Below are 12,431 nucleotides of genomic sequence, written 5' to 3'. Positions count from 1 at the left end.
CTAACCAACAAAATGTGTTTTGGACTACTCATATTACTAAAATGCAGCCTAAGATTAAGATTAATATTCAGGAAAAGATATTGACAGGACTAATAGATACTGGCTCAGATATTACAATTATTAAAACTCATGAATGGCCTAATCATTTATTATATAAAATAATCCCCTGTAATATTAAAGGAGTTAGCAATACTCCTGTAAATTTTATAGGACAAACAGTGTCATATGTTACTATAACCTCAGAAGACGGACAGAGAGCTATCCTTAAAACTTATATTATGGAAGTTCCAGTTAACATAATTGGTAGAGATGTACTGGAACAATGGGGAGCTTATATTCAATTTTAACATTTTTAGATGGAGCCCATAAAGATATTAGGGAAATTTGAGGAACTTCTTTGGATTGAACAATGTCCTATATCTAAAGAAAAATAAGAAACAGCTCATCAATTAGTTGCAGTACAGTTAACCAAAGGACATATTGAGCCTTCTATGTCAACATGGAATTCTCCAATATTTGTTATTAAAAAGAAGTCAGGGAAATGAAGATTGCAGACTGATTTATGAGGAGGTAAGGCATCCATGTACCCTATGGGGGCTTTACAACCTGGTATACCGTCGCCTGCCATGCTTCCTAAAAATTGGCCAATAATAGTAATAGATTTACAAGATTGCTTTTTTTTTTTAAACCATTCCTGTACATGTAAAGATTGTAAAAGATTTGCCTTTTCTTTACCACAAATAAATCATCAAACCCCTCATCAGCGCTTCCAATGGGAGGTGTTGCCCCAAGGAATGATGAATTCTCCAACTATGTGTCAGATATATGTTGATAAGCCTTAAAACCTGTTAGACAAAAATGGCCTCACATTTATATTTTTCATTATATGGATGATATTTTGTTTGGAGGACCAAATATAACAGAATTAGAAATGGTGTTACAGTTTTATATTTAAAGATTTTTGATTAATAATAGCACCTGAAAAAATACAAAAAGATACGGTGGTAAAATATTTAGGATATATTGTTTGTAGACAAACAGTGACAACTCAAAAAATATCTTTACGACGTGATCAATTACATATATTAAATGATTTTCAAAAGTTACTAGGAAATATTATTTGCATGCTACCAGCCTTAGGAATTCCTACTTATCTATTACATAATTTGTTTCAATGTTACAAAGGGAGCCTGATTGACATAGCAAAAGAACTTTAACTAAGGAAGCTGAAAGAGAAATACAATTTGTAGAACAGAGAATAAAAAAATGTTTTTACATCGAGTAACGCTTATTCAACTCATAAATTTATATATTTTAGATACATGAAAATACCCAACAGGAATTATAAGACAAAATGAGCTACCATTAGAATGGATTTATACACGGCATAGATTTACAAAAAATATTATGCCTTATGAACAACAGTTGGCAGTTATTATTCAACAGGCCAGGCAACTGGTATTTATCCTATCAGGGCATGATTTATTTGAAATCATCTTTCCTTTGCCAAAAGACCAAGTAAAATATTTGTTAAACCTGTCTGAAATGCTACAAAGAGCATTAGTAAATTTTACTGGGCAATTTTCCTATCATTTTTCCCAAAGGTAGATTGTGGGATTGCTTGGGTAAACAACAACTTATCATTAATAATATAATTACCAAGGCCCCTATTTCAACTGCTATTACTGTTTTTACAGATGGCTCCAAAACAAAAAGTGCTATTAGACAACAAATAAATATTGGGTACAAAGAACTACTTAAGCATCAGTTCAACAAAATGAACGTTTTGCTATTATTAAGGTGTTACAAGATTTTGTGGGAGATGTTAATATTGTTACTGATTCTGCCTAAGCTGTAGGAGTTGTGAGTAATATAGTCACTGCAGTTACACATTCATCTAAACCCCAGCTAAACCAATTATTTAAACAATTACAAGCATCACTGCAACAACGTAATGCCAAAGTGTTTGTAGCTCACATTAGAGCTCACTCTTCCTTACCTGGGTACCTTGTATATGGCAATAATCAGGTTGATAAATTAATTTTGTTCTGCTAAACAGGATCATTCTCATTTACATACAAATTCTAGCTATTTACATATGCTTTATAAAATACCTTATTCTCAAGGTAAACAAATTATAAAAAGGTGTCCTATCTGCAGACCAATGCTTTGAGAGTTGTACCTGCTGGAGTAAATCCTCCCAGATTACAACCTATAGAGCTCTGGCAAATGGATATAATCCATGTATAAGCATTTGGCTGTTTTTCCTTTGTACATGTTACAATAGATACGTATTCCAAATTTGTTTGGGCTTCTGCCCTTATGGGAGAAACTGTTAACCATGTAATAGAACACTTATTGGAAGATTTTGCCATTATGGGAGTGCCTGCCAAAATGAAGACTGACGTGGACCAGCCAATAAAAGTATCAGATTTAAAAGATTTTGTGAACTTTATGATGTGGTACATATTACAGGAATAGAATATAACCCCCAAGGACAAGCCATTATTGAATGTGTTCATGGCACACTAAAACAACAAATGAAAAAATTAAAATGAGGAAAAGGTTGGATGAAAGTATGGATATTTTGTGGTATTCCATGCAAAATCCTAAAATAATTTTACATCAAGCTCTTTATGTTCTTAATTTTTTAAACTAACCACAAGGAGATATTTTAACTAGAGCTGAGCGCCATTTTGAGCAAATATCACAAAAACCTTATTTAAATGCTCCCGTATGGAATAAGATTGCATTGGATGCAGAATGGCAACTAGGAACATTATTACATAAGGGGCAAGGATAAGGTTTTGTGTCTACACAGGATGGCAAACAATACTAGCTTCCTGCCTGATGGATACAGACGTGGCCCAGTGAGGACAGCCCCATATCTTGCAAGGAATCCGCCAACAGTTGAGGAAAAAGAAATCCCCACTGCCCACCTGGGGGCAGGTTAAAAAGTTGACTGGAGAAGGACAAAAGATGTTACAATTTAATGGTAAACCTGTCACGGCTGAGAACTTGTTCCTGGCCATGTGCCCTGCTTATTGTAAACTCTGTCCATGCTAATGCTAATGTAAGTTATTGGGACTTTGTTCCTAACCCTCCTTTATTGGAACCTGTTGTTTGGGGAGACATGTATATAACAGTCTATACTGTTCCTGCTGTTTTATCTCCTCCTTGGAATAATTTCACATTTTGCAATAAAGATGATGGTAACTTTTTAAATTTTACTTACTATACTCATTCCTTGCCTGTTTTTCTGGGGCCTCCTCCATGTTTAGTAATGAATTGGCAACATTGGGTTTTACCTGGGAAACGCACTTCCAATTCTAAAACACAGCTGCACCAATTAACTACTTGGCCATTAATAGTAGCTGGGAAAGTGTCACTGATGGCGAGTTATCCTTACCTATGTGCCCTGATTTTACTTATATTGATTTAAAATATCAGCCTTTTGTGTGGCAAGAGGGTAGAGGAACATTTGGGAAAATGTTCAATAATTTTATTAATTGAGGACCTTTTGGACAGTTTATTAACACATGTTCAGAATGGAATATTACCAGATGTGATTTATCAAATGTTACTAGGATGCCGGAAGCCATTAATGGATAGCTTACTGGAGCTCAATTGATGGCCTAGGGAGATGGAGGCTTTGCAGATGCTCTATGGGCTTTCATGGCTGCACCCAATGCTGTTCAGACTCATCTTTGGAAGGTCGCAGCGGCGCTGAAACCCATGATGCTATCAAATGGATCGTTTTCAGGGACGGTGAACTCTGCATCCACTTATAATTTTACTTTGTACAAATCTTATGATGCAACTGCTTGTGTAGCTCTGCCTTATGCATTTTTAGTGGGAAATTATACATTTTCTCCTACTATTTCTTGTTTTAATTGTCGCCTGTGTTCTTGCATTAATTCCTCTCTTAATTTTAATGGCAGTATAGTACCATGATATTACAACAAAGAACTCATATTTGGCTACTGTTAAATTAGGAAGAGAATGGTCCCAAAATCCTTTGGATAGTGTTGTTATTGAATTTTTTACCAAACTACTACAATGTACATAGTGCATGATTGGAGCCATGGTAGCTGTCATCTTAAACTTAATTGCTATTACCACTGTTGCTGCGGTGTCTGGAATTGCCCTACACACTTCCTTACAAATTAGCACTTTGTGGAAGAATGTCACCGGGATTCACATGAATTGTGGGTCTCACAGGTAGAAAATGATACTCTATTACAAACACAGATTAATTTTCTTAAACAGACAGTGGGATGGTTAGGAAACAAGTTATTGGTTGTGAAAAAAAGTTATTGTTAAAATGTGATTGCAATTTTACTACCTTTTTCATTACTAATGTAAAATATAATATATATATATATATATGATTAGAATGTAATACTGCAATATTTATATGGAAATTCTACTGCTGCTCAATTGATTGCTCAGTTACAATTTGATGTACATGATATTTTTGGTAAACAATTTACAAATGATGATGCTTCTAATATTGCTGATGCATTTATTAAACAATTGGAAGGGTTGGATCCAAAAGAAATACTACAAAGCATTTCACATACTGCTAGTGGTGTGGAAATTATGGTTGTTATTATTTTGTTTGCACTTGTACTGTTATATTTGATATTTATGAAACCAATGCAAGCGTCTATGATAACTCTGTGGAAAGCTTTACTTTTAAAACAAAAGAAAAAAGAAGGAAATTGTGAAGACTCAGGGTCTATGTTGAAGGGGCAGAATGGTGCAGACTCCGGCCTCAGGATTATCTGAGGACTGTGTTTGAGTATTAGGAAAGTTCTTGGCATGCCGGGCTAGAGAGGGAAAATGTTCTCTCTCCCTATCTCAAAACACATGTCACAGACTCCTGGGAGCTGAGGAAGTAGCTCTTCTGATTGCTTAATCATAGTTGACCAGCTGGTCAAGCATTTTCCTGATTGGTTTGAACATGCTCTAAAATAGTTTAGATAATAATATATCAAGACATTGTCTCATAGGTCAAGTAAAAATGTATCTGTTGAAATTTTTGTGTCAATGTCTTCTGACCAAATCTTGGCAAAGATCATGCTTGCTTGTCATTAAATACCACTAACAATAAAGCACAGCATGCAGTGGCAATTGCTGTTTGCACTCTGCATCCCCTGTGTCCTGGTGATTTTGTTACCCTTACCCAGGGACTCCAACGCACTAGACGTTGACAAAAGCCCACCGAGGCAGGAAGGTTCTCTAGATTCTTATCTCCAATAAACTTTCCAGCAAAAGCCAGACACAAGTGAGCTGAGATTGAAGTGGTAGGGCATGGGCCTTGCGCACAAAGAGGCTCAGAGACAGTGTCTAGTCCCCGAGTTCAAGCCCTAGGTCAAACTAATAAAATAAACAAACAAAAAAAACAAATCCCAAACCTAGCAGTTTTCTCACTGTATACAGAAGACGTTATTAAGGAAATTGCTACCTGTGTTACATACAGGTAGAAGACAGATGACACACAATTATTCTCTTCATACCATGTTATACCAAAACCTCAAAAAATCGTCTTTTCTAAATTTATAAATTAATATCATCCATTTTTTGCCAACTCTGTCTACATTATTCACATTTTCATTTTATACATGAAGTGTTGGTATTATCTATTAACTGAGTTCTAATTCTCATGAAAGAATATTCTAGGCAAATAGATTGCAAGAAACATTTGTAACTTTATCAATTAAACCCTCTACTTAAAAGAATTTTGTAGTATCCTATAGAATATGAAATTACAAACAAAACCAAAATGTTTATTTTAAATTTAAACTCTAATTTAGCAAGATCTACATAGTCCTACATTAGATTAACTTTGCTATTTCTCCAGGCTTAAGCTTTTGTAATCCTTCATCCTATCCTTGGAATCTATCAGAATGATGATTACTTACTTTTTCAAATTTTGGATGGGAATCATGAGCCATTTTGCATCTAAGAATGTTCTGTAATGAAGAGAACATTTAAAACACAACTGAGGATTATATATGAGTTGCATTTCAACAGGAAACGACTTCTCAAAATATAATGACAATATTAGCCCAAACTTCGAACTGCGTATTCCTTTCTTGTTTGGTTTGTTTTATTAAGACAAAATTATACTACCTGGTCCAGGGAAGGTATCACTGTGTAATTCCACTATCTAATCTCCTGTCTTAGTCTGAGTGCTAGAATTCTAGCCTTGTATCACATTTCCCCTCCATAGTTTCTTGGTTTATTTAATCGAGATACAGACTAGCAATTCTGAACTTCTCCAGTAATATTATCCACTATACTGCTCCGAGTGTTCATATACTCTTTTCAAAGATGTTATAACATTTGACACAGAATATGAACATTTTCAGATGTACCTGCAGGAGTCTCTGATTCATTCCTCCATGGACCTGATCCCATTAATAATGATTACTTGACTCTGGTCCCTATCTATGTAATATTCTTAAACTTTTTTGAAGAAGGTTCACTTGAGGACTTTCTAACATTAAAAATTATCACTTGATTCCAATCTTACTCAGGACATATTTTCTATTGTTTTCTACCTTTTCCACATATTCTGAGAGTTGCTTCATATGTGTATTTGTGAGTGCATATATGTGTCTCTGTATATATGTGTATGATTGTATGTATGTATGCAAAAGCGTCAAGATCTTATTCAGCAACCTTGCTCATGGCTGGTATTGAGCCATGCTTCCAATCCAGCTTTTGGCTGGTTAATTATAGTTTCTCAAAGACTGTTCTGCCCAGGCTGGATGCATACGGAACTTCCCAGACTCCTTTACATTCTTAGGTTTTATTTCTCCAGTAGTATCAACTTTTAAATTACAAACATTTTTGTGAGTGTAAAGGCTAAGCTGTAGCCTAGATTTTCAACGTAAGAATTCATATAAAGATAGATGAACATGCACATTATATATGCTGTGTGTACACTGTTAGAAATGTGATCCTTAGCTGGGTGGTGGTGAGATCTTAGGACAGGGCTCAAAGCTAGGCTGGGCAAGAAAATCCTGGAGACTCTTTTTCCAATTAACTACAAGAAAACTGAAAGTGGCACTGTGGCTCAAGTATAGAGCATTAGCCTTGAGCTGAATAGCAGAGGGACAGCTCCCAGGCCCAGTGTTCAAGTGCCAAGACCATCATTAACAAAAAATACATAAGTAAAGGAAAGAAAATAAATGTGATCTTATCCACCAGTTCATGGCTAGTATAATCCCTGCTCTCTCAGGATGATCTTTTTTTTCCAATTAAGTCCATGCTCTTATATCTGATTTGCATTGAAAACAGAATTATGCTTCCATTCTACTGTCTACAAAGTTGCGTGATTAGCAAGCATGATTTAGAAAGGGAGTGGCCTCATACTTCCTGTTCCACGTACGAGTAATGCTTTCTCTATATCACTCTCATAAATCTACATACTGGACTTGGCTTTATTGTTTCAATGTTGTCTTATTTGTAGAGTCTTCTATGAACCCTTATACTTAAACACAAAACTTCTCTTTCTCTTATTATTGCTATTGTTTCCTTACTGTTAACTCATGAACAGTTGGCAAATAATGCGCAGCACATACACTCACAAAAAAATGATCTGAGAATCTTCTTCCCATTTAAAATTCGCCTTAATCCATAGAGAACTTACAAAGTTTGAACTCAATATACTTATGGAAAATGTATTTAAAAGCAATATAAATTTCATATTTTCTCTTTACTAAGTTGTCTCTGAAACACGTGTAACCTCAGAGCAGGATGTCCTTGTGTTTTTTCGGTGAAGCAAGAAAACATTCATTATATCTCAGGCAGCACCGTAGATTGTTCCTGGAAGTAACTGCTACTGGATGTGGAAACTGGTCCCAGGAAAGGAATGGAACATAGAGGATTGACAAAGTTCAAGTTAAATTGTGCTTTCCTTTTTACTGTTCAAAAAATCCCAAGGCTTGAAGGAAACTCTGTCCCTGACTTTTTCGTGTGTGTATTTACTCATATATAACTTTTCTGTAAACTCCTAGTTGAGAGTATTACAAAAAGAAATAATGTGCCATTTGAAAGCCAGCATAGAACAAAAGGAAATAACGTTGTTTTAAACATGTTCTATTGCAGGGACTGGGAAGTTGCCTCAGTGGTAGAGCACTTGCCTTGCATGGATGAGGCCCAGGTTCGATTCGTTAGCACCACATAAGCAAAAATAAGCCAGAAGTGGTGCTGTGGCTCAAGTTGTAGAGTGCTAGCCTTGAGTTGAAGAGCCGATGGACAGCGCTCAGGCCCAGAGTTCAGGCCCACGACTGGACCCCCCCAAAACCATTCTACTGGTAAGAAACAAAGACATGGAGGCTTTAAAGTGTCTTATCGATGGTATTTTCACCCCTGAGATGATTCCCTTGTTTCAGGAGTCAGTTATCAATTCCTTTAGTTTGGTCCTGAATTTTCCAGAGAATAAGGATTCCAAAAAAGTATCCAGTGATTATGATCAGCAAAAGAAGCCTCTTCTCAGACCAGTACTCCTTTAAGGAGGGTCCCAATGAAATATCTGGGGGTTTTATTTGCTTGTTTTTTTAGTTTGTGTTGGTTATGGGGCTTGAACTCCTAGGCTGGATCCTGTCTCTGAACAGTTTTGTTTCCTGCTAACCTGCCCCCAAAGCTCTGCTGCTTGAACTAAAATTACACTTGTGGTTTTTATGCTGTGTAATTACAGATAAGAGTTTGACAGACTCTACTGCCATGGTTGGATTCGAACTAAGATAGTAAGAAAGCCAAGTGACATCAACTGTATAGACATCTCTCTTCAAAGAAGAAATATTAGATGTTTTTTGTAAAGCTAATATTTGACATTTTTTTCTCTTTTGTATTGTGAGAATACCATACAGAGGAGTTACAATTACACGGGGAAGATAATGTGTACATTTCTTATCAAGCATTGTTGCCTCTTCTTTTTTTCCCCTTCCCATCCCTTCCCATACTCTCCCTCTTCCCCCATCCCATCCTCCCCCCACCAAAGTTGTAAAGTTCATTTTTTGACATAATGACTTGTACATCTTATTGTTGCAATGGGTCCACCTGTATCCCTAAACGATTTGTTTTTAGAGAATATGTCCAGCACAGATTCCATAACATAACTCACCAAAAGTAGGTGCATTGAATCATTTTGGAATTAATTTTTTTTTGCTTGGGAAGATTATTGATCTTGTCGTTCCTTTTGGGGAAACTTAAAGTCATATTTCACCTTTTTTGTTGGTTCTGAGGCTTGAATTCTGATCCTGGGCACTGACCCTCCGCTCTTCAGTTCAAGTTGACCTCACTACCACTTTAGCTACAGCACCACTTCCTGGTTTCTGGTGGTTAATTGAAGATTAGGTTCACATGGACTTTCCTGACAAGGCTGGCTTTGAACCACAATCCTCTGGTCTCAAACTCCTGAGTAGCTAGGATTACAGGTGTAAACCACCAGCACCCATTTCATATTTGCATTTAGGTGCACTGACACACTGTGTAGACAAAGAATTGAAATTTTAACCAAATGATGACATTGCAGCTTTTCAAAAAAATTGAGGTAGCAGTAAATATGTCCTCCTTTTCCAGTTTGTTACATTAATGAATCATGAGCTATGGGACCCTTACATTAGCATCCTGTGACATCTGTATAGGTGTATTTAGTATCAGGAAATGTTCATAGAGAAATATAGAAAGAATGAGATTTTTAGAAAACAAAGGAGATAAGATATGAAAGAACAGCATAGAAGGAGATACATTTACCACGCAGAGATTAAGAACTAGCCTAAGAGATTTAGAATGCTAAAGGCAATGAGGAAAAGCCTAGTTGACAAATAGTTCTTCAATAACCAAAAATGGTTCTCTAGACCAGTTTCTGGTATACCTTATTTACTATCATTTTTTCCTTCCATCCGGAGTTACTCCTTATTTTCTGTCATAACTATTAATTAGCCTCTGCCTTTTTGATGGCAAAACTGACCAAAAAGATTTCAAAATCACGCAGACTACTTTTCACTTTGTGATTAGCAGTGATGACACAAAATGCTGGAATCCTTGACTTTCCAGAATTAATCTTCAGCGGACATCCAAGCACATTCCTGGCATTAATTGCTGTGACTTAATGAACAAAACTTTTTTCAACACAGTATCCTAACATAACTAAAGTACATGAATTAGGGGCTATTGTCAGGTGTCAGTATGTAAGGAGCAATTATATATTTCAAGTATGTGTTCTTTCTTTTCCATTTACTAATTTTTTTGCCAGTCCAGGGGCTTAAACTCAGGGGTAGGGAATTATTCCTGAGCATTTTTTTCCTCAAGGCTAGCACTCTACCACTTGTGGCCCAGTATTCTTTCTAGTGTTTTTCTTTTTTCTCTGTTACTGAGGAATTGAACCCAGGGTTTCATGAATACTAGGCAATCACCATACCATGAAGCCACATTCCCAGAGCCCTAAATGACTTTCTTAAGAAGGCATTACATTTTCATTCCATAACTAAGTATCATAAGTTTGGCCAGGTGCTAGAAAATGATGTAGAAAGCAATACAATACAATAAGTCCAGTAAGGCTGGATGGACAATGAATTTCATGATCTAGCCAGGGCACAGTGTGGCTTACCTCAGGGTGCTGTTTCAACAGGCTGAGCTAGACAGCTCCTGACCCACAGCCCACCTCCAGAATGAGACGGTCACCTTGGATTCCAGCCACATGGGGATGCTGGGCCCCCTTCACCAGCACCCATTCAAACAGTTTTTATGAAAGAGAGAGGGAAAAGTCAGAATTAAAATTAGGTTGGGTGCCGGTGGCTCACAACTCTAATCCTAACTACACTGGAGGCTGACATATGAGGATCATGGTTCATAGCCAGCCCCCACAGGAACGTCTCTGAGACTCTTATTTCCAAAGAACCACCAGAAAACTAGAAATGGTGCTGTGGGCTCAAGTAGTAGAGCACTAGCCTTTTGCTGAGGAGCTCAGCAACAGCGCCCATGCCTAGTGTTCAAGCCCCACAACTGACAAGAACTGGACTCCCTACCACAAGAAGCGGATTGAATATCACCCATTGTCCTAGGGAGCATGGTAGTGAAGTCAGGCCGAGCTTCCTGTGAAGTTGAAGTCATAAGGAGGTTACCTGACTTCTCTGTGCCTCGGTTTCCCCAGATGCAAAATTAAACACAGTGAAGGATCCCCATCCTCATGGGTATAGGGTAACGATGAAAGAGACCCATGTTTTGTTTCAAAATCCCCAGCTGTTGCATGATTAATAACTGGCCCCACCTGAGCCCTTTGTGGGTATCTTCCTGTCATTTGCTCACAGAATTGCAGAGAACCTTCTCTGAATGCCACTCCCTCCATGCCAAGCCATGCTCCAGAGATTCCCTCTGTATAAATCCCTTGTTTCCTCAAACTGTCCTGTGAGGAGAATGAGTTCTGATGGTTGTGACCCTTCCCAGAGCTTCACCTGTGGTCAAGAATTGGCTGCTGTGGACCAAAAGCTTGGGATAATCCATCTAAATCGATGACTGAGCATGGTGCTACATGGTTACCATCCCAACTACAGAGGGCCAGGCCTGGTAGAGCATACCTTTCCCAGATAGGAAGACTTCGATCCAGTCCAATCAGAGCATATATTGAGTCTCTGTTTCAGAAATGCCCAAGACAGAAAGATGGCTCCTCAGAGCCAGGGTGAGGAAACAAGCATGGGTCATGGTGCCCAAGGAGGGGTGTCTGATCACAGTTAGTTGTGATTTGGGGGAAGCCACTCACCTGTGTTGCTGGGAAAAGCTGCTGGAGGCTGCTCCAGGTGGGGCAAGAAGCAATGGCAGCGAAACACATGGACCAAGAGCAGAGAACCAGGGCCAGGGACCAGGTCAGGGCTTTAGGCCTGGTTGGCAGTGCACCATTGCCTGAGGTTTAAAATCCTGCAACTTGGGAAGGGGAGGAGGGAGCTGGGGTGCGGGCAGGCATCTCAATTTCCTACTATACTCCAAAGTTGCTTGAGTCTCTTCCTCACCACTTAGCCACCTCTACCTTCCTCAATTGCTGGTAGTGTTGTAAACTAACAGAGGGAATCCAGGGTGCTACTAGGCAGCATGGAATGTGGGCGTGGTCACCATTCTTGTATCCCATTGGTCAGAAATAACCATGAAAGAATGGGGGTGTGGCCAGAGTTCTGTGATGCAAGCAGCATGGGCTGAGTCAAGAAGACAGCGGCTCCCCCAGCCCTTATCCCAGGGACCAATGTCCAATTCAGTTGGAGACAAGAGGGTGACCTGCTTTAGGCAGATGGCTGCACAGATTGTTGTATATGTCTGTTTGTTGCCAGACCCGGACCTTGAACTAAGGATCTGGGCACAGTCTGTGCACTGCTTTTGTTCAAGGCTCGCCCTCCACACTGGAGCCTTGGGCTTCTGGCTTTGTT

At 38.2% G+C, this 12,431-nt stretch overlaps 1 long non-coding RNA gene across 1 annotated transcript in view; it reads right to left on the bottom strand.

Annotated features, from left to right (window-relative positions):
* The window catches only part of LOC138812330 (uncharacterized), a 53,409-nt gene extending 41,363 nt beyond the window's left edge, over positions 1–12,046 (bottom strand). Inside the window, exons 1-3 of the long non-coding RNA XR_011367588.1 lie at positions 11,777–12,046; positions 10,628–10,735; positions 5,928–5,978 (exon numbers count right to left, since the gene is read on the bottom strand). This is a non-coding gene — a long non-coding RNA (uncharacterized lncRNA). The remainder of the gene's footprint in view (positions 1–5,927; positions 5,979–10,627; positions 10,736–11,776) is intronic.
* Positions 12,047–12,431: the final 385 nt, after the last annotated feature.

The sequence above is a fragment of the Dipodomys merriami genome, unplaced genomic scaffold, assembly GCF_024711535.1.
Source record: "Dipodomys merriami isolate MVZ:Mamm:240054 unplaced genomic scaffold, mDipMer1.0.p SCAF_562, whole genome shotgun sequence".
Lineage (NCBI taxonomy): Eukaryota > Metazoa > Chordata > Mammalia > Rodentia > Heteromyidae > Dipodomys > Dipodomys merriami.
The sequence above is the reverse complement of the archived record's forward strand: the minus strand, read 5'-3'. Positions and strand labels throughout refer to the sequence as shown.